This window comes from Limulus polyphemus, unplaced genomic scaffold (assembly GCF_000517525.1).
Source record: "Limulus polyphemus unplaced genomic scaffold, Limulus_polyphemus-2.1.2 Scaffold11, whole genome shotgun sequence".
NCBI classification, from domain to species: Eukaryota; Metazoa; Arthropoda; class Merostomata; order Xiphosura; family Limulidae; genus Limulus; species Limulus polyphemus.
The window spans coordinates 1,162,148-1,168,784 of record NW_013665621.1 but is presented as its reverse complement, the minus strand read 5'-3'; the positions used below and the strand labels follow the sequence as shown (position 1 = coordinate 1,168,784).

Genomic DNA, 6,637 nt, shown 5'->3' with positions numbered 1-6,637 from the left:
CTGGAGGACCCACTTTTGGGTCAGACTATACTAACCAAAATTGAGTAGGCCGAAAAATAGGTGTAGTTTAGTGGTTAGCATGCCCGGGCTGTGAATCTGATAGTTCGTTGTTTACGTACCTCTGCCACAAAAACGTGCCCCACACTTTCGAAGCGTGGGCGCTAAAAGAATTGTGGTAAAATCCCACTAAGTCAGTTAAGAGTAGTGCAAGAGTTGGCGTTAAGTGCTGTTTGCTAGCTGTCTTCCCTCTAGTCTAGAAGCTCAAAATTAGTGACGGTTATGAGCAAATAGCCCTTTTTGCACAAACAAATTAATAAGGCCAACATAAGGCAAATGTAACATGTCTCCGCCACCCAATCCCAACATGACCAATTTTGACACCAGAAATATCGCAAACTGTCTAGATCACTGCTTGGGACGTACAAGAAGTTTTTTTTTAATCAGATCTCGTGTAATTGATTGACAGACACATGAATAGTTCATGAAAACCCCAATTGTGCTTTCCATGTTGAAAAATTGAGCAGAAGACAATAAAACTCCAATATTGTCTATATTTATGTTTGGGACCTGCAAAGAGTATATTTGTGCTACACGTAAATTGACCAAAACACTTAAACTTAAAGGTTTATTTAACCTTTTGACTCCCTAAAATGACCAAAAATGAGTATATCCCACATTTGTGTGTGTGTATATATATGGAGGCTGTAAAAAAAGTATCTTTGTACCAAATTCCGTGTAAATTGGCCGAAATACGGCAGAGTCATTGTCAAAAAAAACCCTAAAATATGCTTTTTGCAGCATCTTGACTCCCTATAATTACCGAAAATGGGCAAGTCTGCCATTTTTGTTTGTCAAAGTGTGGGAACTGTAGAAAAGTATCTTTGTACCAAATCCCATTTAAATTGGTCTAAATGCTGTTGAGTAATTGACCAAAAACTCCAAAATTCTTCCTTTTTGGGAACTCTGACTCCCTAAAAAAATTAAAATAAGCAAATCCAACTTTTTTTGCATGTCGGTGTCTTGGGCACACAAAAATTTATATTTGTGTCAACTTTCATCTTGATTGCTATAAATATGACCGTACAAGAGCCCAAAATATTTATTTTTAGGTTGTTTGACTTTTGATCGCGTAAAATCTTTATAAAGGCCTAAATTTAAAAACAAAACATGAAAAGGTGTCCAGGAATATTTGATCAAGGTATAACCCTACTAATTGTTAAGTCATTTCGCCGAGAAATGAAAGAATGGAGGTCGATTGAAAGGTGTTTGGAAGCAGAAAAAGAAACAATGGAAAAACAGTATGTCATTTTGTGTAAATATAATAAGCATTCTAACATTCTACATTGAAATATCCGTGTGTCGAATAATCACCTTTTCAAATTTCTACCAACTTTTTCTTATTACTCAGACACACCAAAACTGCTTTTTAAAACTTGGAACGGCTTAGACCCCCGGTTTTTGCATTTATGTATATTCAGAAGTTTTGTGAGAGATTTTTTTTTGAAAGAGGTCGAATCCAATTGTAAGGAATTGATTGTTTATAAAACGATTGGTATTGTGTGGCATTAAATTCTACTCTGTGCACAGAAGTGACGATGATTTATCAGTCACGTTGCGGTAGGTATCATTATGTTTATAAAAGATATAAAGAGACACACTAAACTATGTTTAACTGTGTGGTTGAATTAAAAAAAGAAATAGTTTGATGACTGAAAAAATTTATGATTATAGTATTCCAACCACACTATATTTGTCATCGGCAATGGATATGACAAACATAGTGTGGCTGGAAATGGAATACAATTATTATACACTCTTTTAATTGTTGAAAATATCTAAAGGACTAGATTAAGAATGTAGTGTTTAAAGTGAGAAAAATCCAGGAATGTGATGTTCATTGAAAAACAGTGTCCATCCCGCTGTACGGATCTTTCATTAATCTCGGCTATTACTTGGTAATTTCATAAAAACTACGATATATTTAATAACTAAGACCTAAAAATCTTAAACGTGACATTATTGTTTGTATGCATCTATCGCTATTGAGTTCAAAAAATGTTATATTGAGTATTTTCATATCTATCTAGTTGATTGTATGCCTGTCTGTCCATTAAGTTCCCGTCTATTTATGTATCTGCTTATATCTTTCTGTTTATTTGCTTGTCTACCTATCTATTTATAATATCCTCGTTTTTCAGGTTACGTCTACGTTTCTTGGAAAAAGAAAAGAAAGATGCATGCACTTTTTGTGCGGATTTCTACCTTTTTCTTTATTTATTGTGTGAAAATAACAAGGTAGGTTTAACAAGGGTTACCTTGTACTACTTTCCATTGCTTATTTGTGCTTATAAAATGCCTCACTATACGGTTTCAGAAAGGTTACAATATTTCGTAACCTAAAACTGCTATAGTGTTTCACCTAAACATATAAATATCTGTATATCTATTAGACGAACTATATAAATGTTTTACTTCTGTTTTGAAACAAACTGTACGGCTCTATTACACGAAACTTACCTTAGAGCAAGCATATACATATTCCTATAAAGGCAGTATAAAGTATACAGATTGTAGAGTTTATGAAAGCGATTGGTAACAGACGTAAGAAACCAATTAAAGTATTGAAATTCTTGGGAGCTCACGCGCACTATAGTGGTACCGGAACGGAAATGAATTTCCCTGGAGAATCGTCCCTATTTATTTTTGTCCTTTTACAAACCACAAAAGAATCTGGTACAAGGAAGCGATAAGCTTAGCTCTTATGATTTGCATTAAGTACGTGAACATGAATATTTAGACTTGATGTTTCGATTCTCAACAATAATTACGACTCTCTTCTGCTTATGCATACAACCAAAGTCAGATTTTTAGGGTAAGACTCTGATAGTTAGAGTTTAGTTTACAAGGAGACTGCTCTAGCTGTGGATGAACTTATACTTCCCACGGTCGTACTAAATTCTTGTTAAGGGGAATGAAGAAAGCGTAACAGGCTATTAAGTAAGAGCGTTTTCCCGCTAACAAAAACGTAATTCCACGCTTCCGAGATTTCTAAAGCTTCACTACATAATCTCAGGAAACCCCTAATACTTGTATTCTAATATATTTCATTTAGAAAAAAGATATTAAACCCGCATCCATTGCATTGTGTAGATATGTATATTTCTTAAATTTTTGTTTGTTGTGCTTTTCTTACTCGGTATTAGATCAATAAAGCGTCTTTCTTGTTTCATTTTGGTCTTTTCAAAATAAACTTTAACTTATAACACATGTGCTAAACGATCAGGTCAAGAGACCCCACGATTAAGGCACAGTCGTCCTTATTTTTCAACTGCTCACTGAAGAGAATACAACCAATCAATAGAACACCGTGTCCACGCGGATACTCTTAACTGAATTGTGAGATTGAGTTTAACAGCTTAAACCGTTCCGCGTCTCAGTGGCTCAAACCGTGGACTTTACGGTACGCTGACAGTCACGCTAACTATTGAGTCATGCCCAGCCCTCAGATAAATTCTTTTTTGGCGCGTCGCGTTGGTTATACTTAAAGGCGTGTGGAAAGTTTCTAGAAAATTCTGATTACGTAACAATACAAAGCTACATCAAGCGTTTACGTACATACATATATTGTTGATTCTTAAACTGGAGAATCTTCTACAACTTTAGAAAATAGGCGGGAGTTTCGCAACACATATTTAACACTATAAGCTATGCATATTTCTAAATATAAATTTAATCTAAACAAACGTTGATACTAAAATAAATATATAATAACAAATCCGTCACAATGCTAGTTGTGGATACACACACACACATATATACACATAGACGATTGTTAAATAATATTTCAGGTTACTTTTCTACAAGATTGATGTATCATTCATAAAATGGTGAAGAAAAAAGTATAAAAGTAAAGACAGATTATCTGTGCCATTAAAGGGTGTAATTTTCGACGCTGGTTTAACTCAGGCTAGTTGTTCGAAACAAAAAAAATAGTTTTAATTATTACTATTACATTTTAATCACCAGAAATCATTGGCTGTTCGGGGTTCGATCCATGCTTTGTGTGTGGGCCCGGCATGGCCAGGTGGTTAGGACGCTCGACTCGCAATCTGCGGGTCGCGAGTTCGAATCCCCTTCACACCCGTGGGGGCGTTATAATGTGACGGTAAATCTCACTATTCGTTGGTAAAAAAGTAGCCCAAGAGTTGGCGGTGGGTGGTGATGACTAGCTGACTTCCCTCTAATCTTACACTGCTAAAGTAGGGATGGCTAGCACAGATAGCCCTCGTGTAGCTTTGCGCGGAATCTATAACAAACAAACAAACCATGCTGTGTACAACTTTACTCTTAAATAAACAGTTTCTGTTCGCTTACGTGCCTTCTTTGATTAATATACTGTTTAATTTTAGTAGATGAAAACTACAAACTATCTGTTCTTATCAAATAGGAAACTAAAAACATTATAACAAATCTCCGTTATACTAAGATAGAATCCACGATATCATAACATATGAAAAATTACATATAAATCTATCCTTAGCTAGAGATTATTACAATTTATAGTTCTGATAACGCTCATATTTTTTCGATAATACAATATTAAGGTCACAATAAAGATTACACAATTCTTTATAACGAGTCCATCTATGTCTTTATAAGCTTTATATTAGATTCAGAGGACTAGCAGTACAACTTCAGTATGTCTTTATTATACTCTGTAAAGGATGATATCAGAAGACATTAAGACTAGAACTGTCCCTGCTAGCATGGAGGAGGCATGGAATTCCATTGTCTCTCTCTTTAGAGTTTTTTTTTTTACATCTGCAAATAACGATGTGTGCGCTGCCGAGAAGAATTAAAGGATAATCGGAATGTGCAACGTAATAGATACGACAAGGCAAGTGTACTCTTATAAATAACACGGATCCCTCTTCAGCTACCTATTTTATGCAAACTAGACATTTGGCGATCAATCGTGTGATTTAAAATGTCATTAACTATTCGCTCTACATACGTTCATAAATAAACATCTCGTAAATAAGATTTTGTATCTTTACAATTCACGACGGCAATCTGAGGGTCGCGGGTTCGAATCCCCGTCACACCAAACATACTCGCCCTTTCAACCGTGGGAGCGTTATAATGTGACGGTCAATCCCACTATTCGTTGGTAAAGAGTAGTGACTAACTGCCTTCCCTCTAGTCTTACACTACTAAATTAGGGACGGCTAGCGCAGATAACCCTCGTGTAGCTTTGCGCGAAATTCAAACCAAACCAATTCACGACATTGGACTTCATTATTTGAGCATCGAATAGCAAAGTCAGACTGTCACCGGTGGTTTTTGCTTAAAATCATAGTGTTTATAACATTCTGAAATATCCCCAACCACTCGTGTAATAGAGTGGTTTTCTTTAGTGTCATCCCAAACTTGTTTAATGGGACTGAAGTCATACGATGAACACGAATACTACTTCGTTCCGGCCATTCTTTCTTGGATCGAGCATGGTCTAGCGTTATCTGACTGAAAACTTGAGGGTCCGTGGCTTGCATGCATTTGCAAAGAATAATAATTATAATAAAAAACCCTTAGGGCCGTAAATGTGTTATAAGAGAAAGTGTTACTAGTTAATTAGAGTGGCCCAAGATTTGGCGTTAGATCCTTTTGACTAGCTGCCTTCACTCTAGTCTATCAGTTCAAAATTAGGAGAGTGTTTATCTTAATAGCTCTTGTGTAGAATTGTGCGAATTTTCAAGGAATGTGTCGATCAATTAAACATGAAGGGATGGATATTATCACCAATTAGACTGACTATTGTGGTAATTTCAACACATTAAGAAGCACAAATCTTTGATCCCTATTACTTGTGACAGTAGTGGTGCTATTCCGCAAGATGTAGAAGTTGGAATGTTCACCAGCGCTTATTTCTGCTCGAACAGTACTTCAACTTCCACCATATTTATTTACAGCACTCTATGAATATGGGTCGAATGTGGTTCCAGATTCTCTCCATCCGAGTCTAAGCGTAGTAACTGGATGCAGGGGTCTTAGCGTAGTAACTGGATGCAGGGTAGAATAAAACTCGTGTGTAAAAAGAATATTCTTCCACGTGTTGCTGGTCCATTGGACGTGCTCTTGGCGCCACTTTTGGATACAATGTTGTGCGTTTTACTATGAATTGAATGCACATCATAAGCTATTCTGGCATATAAGCATAATGAAGCTAAATAATGAATAATTTTTCATTGCTTTCAATAACTTCAAGAATTGAAAAAAATATGTTTGCAACAAAAATTCCTTAAGATATTTCTATCCAAAAAGTATAAATTGCTACATACGTAAAAGTCGTTCAACTGATAGTTATGAGTAAGATATTCATAATTAATTACAAGGGCAACCTATTAGTGTTGATGGTTTTCAGTTTATTTTATTTTATGCAAGTGTTTATTTTAATGTGTTAGAAAACTTTTGTCTATGTTTTATACTGACTCTTGACAAGCTAACTGAAATAACAAAGTGTGAAGTTTCAATCACAGCCGTTTAAAGGATAACAGTTTATCTTAACAGGCAAGAAGTTCTAGAATTTGATAACATCTTACCGGACAACCCACTAGACTACGACAACCTCCAGCCACCA

At 35.6% G+C, this 6,637-nt stretch overlaps 1 long non-coding RNA gene across 1 annotated transcript in view; it reads left to right on the top strand.

Annotated features, from left to right (window-relative positions):
* Positions 1 to 6,637, top strand: part of LOC111085147 — a 23,978-nt gene extending 17,341 nt beyond the window's left edge. The window contains exons 2-3 of the long non-coding RNA XR_002609990.1: positions 2,199 to 2,295; positions 6,568 to 6,637. This is a non-coding gene — a long non-coding RNA (uncharacterized LOC111085147). The remainder of the gene's footprint in view (positions 1 to 2,198; positions 2,296 to 6,567) is intronic.